Genomic DNA, 2,313 nt, shown 5'->3' with positions numbered 1-2,313 from the left:
TTTTTTTTTAAAGATTTTATTTATTTATTTGACAGAGAGAGAGATAGCTAGAGCAGGAACACAAGCAGGGGGAGTGGGAGAGGGAGAGGCAGGCTTCCTGCCGAGCAGGGAGCCCGATGTGGGACTCGATCCCAGGACCCCAGGATCATGACCTGAGCCGAAGGCAGACGCTTAACGACTGAGCCACCCAGGCGCCCAGATTTCCACCACTTTTCAAAAAAAATTGTTACTGTTTTCCCTCACTCGTGTTTGGTCATGTGTAATTCAAAGTGTCTCGTCTTTAAGTCCTCTGCCCACACAGGACTATGACTCTATCCCCTCCCGGCCCCCTGGAGGAGACTGCTGTGCAAAAGTAGTATTTACTGCATTTGAGGGACTCCTTTGTGTACTGGAAAGAAGTCTTGGGAAACCTCTCCACATGACTGCAATCGGAGAAACTCGGCAGAGGGCAGGGAGCTCCATGGGAGAGGGTAGGACATACCTGCTGATTTTAAGTCTCTTTCCGTCAGTGGCCCTTTCTGACTTCCTGCAGTGAAACAGACAAGAGATAGAAGCTCACTCCGCGAGTTCCGCAATTCTTTGAAAACATCGGATTGCAAAGCCAAGAGCTGCACTGTGCACCGTGGGAGCCCCTTACATTCTAACTTAAATCAATTTAAGATGAAATCAGATGAAACAATCTCTTGCTTGGTCACTGGCTGCGTGACGTGCGCTCCAGAGCCTCATGGGGCTGGTAGTCACCCCAGTGGGCTGTGCAGGCAGGAAACGGAGAATTCAATTAGCACTGATATAGAGGTTACTAAGAGTCCACTAACATGTCAGGGTAGGTGGGGAAGGACCATAAATGTCCTGCAGGGCAGGGTCAAGGCCATCAGTTTTTAACTTGATGACACACTGAACTCACGTCTGGCTCTCATCACAATGCACTGCATCATCAGGTTTTATGTGAAGTTTCTGGTACATGATAGGGAATCTGCATCATCAGATTTTAGGGCACAGCATTTACTCTTATTCCTATACCAAGGTTGGCAAACTGGCTGTGGGCCACATGCAGCCCACCATTTGATTCTATAAATAAAGTTTTATCAATACACAACTGTGCCCATTTGTTTATGTTCTGTCTTTAACCCTCCTGTTACAACAGTAGAGTTGAGTAGTCTCGACAGAGATCCAATGGGCTGCAAAGACAAAAGCATTTACACTCTGGCCATCTGCAGGTTGCTCTTACCTGCTCCGTACCCCTGAGGGAAAAGTATTGTGCACGAGTTAGTTTACTTTTCATCAGAGGGAACAACTGTGGGAAACCTAAAGTTTACTGCAACTTTCAACGGTCTCCTCTCCCACAGCCGCCTCCTAATTCCTCCAGTGTCTGTTGCCTACTTGCCTGTGAGCTCAGCGGACACGATGGTGCCGTGGGCAGCCAGGGGGATACCATGCCCCTGCAGCCTTGCTCTGAGTCCCTGCTGCAACAGCTCCTCCTCCAGGCCCAGGCTCAGTGACTGCAGGGCTTGCAGCAAGAAGTGTAGCCGGAAATGCACGAAGACACTGGAATTCCCATCCCTGCAGGTAGGAGAGAAGCCCTTGGAGACGGAGGGCTCCTGCTGGAATCTTCTGGAATCTCTTGGGTGTCCACCAGGCTTGCTTCACCCGGAGGAGTCCCTGACTCACCTGTAACCTAGTACGGTACAGCCCACACAGCTGGCCTCCAACTCTGTCTTCTGGAAGCTGCTCACAAACTGCAACAGAAACAACAGCGGTACACGTGGAGGCCACGGAGTAGGCGCCCGCCCCGCGGGGACCTGCCGCGTGCACGCAGAGCTGGAGGCACGGAAAATGCCTCTTCTCACACCCAGTACACACAGAGTCACAGAGCTGTGTAAATGACAGGGAAAGGGCACTTGGAAGTTACTTGGATGAAAATATTGCCCTATCAGCAGATGGATGGATAAAATGTGGTCCATCCACATGAACAGGAACAAGGTGCCCACACGCGCGGCCCCGGGGATGGACCCCGAGCCCACGACGCTCAGGGAGGGAACCAGACACAGAAGGCCACACGGGGTGTGAGTCCACGTGGGTGACACGTCCCGAACAGGCTCATCCGCGGACGGGAAGGGGGCTCGTGGGGGCCGGGGGCTGGGGAGTGATGGCTCATGGGGATGGGGTTGCTTTGGGAGTGATGGAATGTTCTGGAACTAGACAGAGGTGATGGTTGCATAATTTTGTGAATACACAAAATGCCAGAATTGTTCACTTTAAAAATGGTTAATTTTGGGGCTCCTAGCTGGCTCAGTCGGTAGAGCATCTGACTTT

At 51.5% G+C, this 2,313-nt stretch overlaps 1 long non-coding RNA gene across 1 annotated transcript; it reads right to left on the bottom strand.

Annotated features, from left to right (window-relative positions):
• Window positions 1-479: 479 nt before the first annotated feature.
• LOC115944400 (uncharacterized) lies at window positions 480-1,740 on the bottom strand. Its single transcript, XR_014141901.1, has 3 exons — window positions 1,669-1,740; window positions 1,381-1,560; window positions 480-522 (listed from the first exon to the last, which is right to left on the bottom strand). It is a non-coding gene; the product is annotated as an uncharacterized LOC115944400 (long non-coding RNA).
• Window positions 1,741-2,313: the final 573 nt, after the last annotated feature.

The sequence above is a fragment of the Leptonychotes weddellii genome, unplaced genomic scaffold, assembly GCF_054177405.1.
Source record: "Leptonychotes weddellii isolate Sample4059 unplaced genomic scaffold, ASM5417740v2 HiC_scaffold_17903, whole genome shotgun sequence".
In the NCBI taxonomy this organism is placed as follows: Eukaryota; Metazoa; Chordata; class Mammalia; order Carnivora; family Phocidae; genus Leptonychotes; species Leptonychotes weddellii.
Note: the sequence above shows the minus strand (reverse complement) of the source record. Positions and strands in the feature narration are given on the sequence as shown.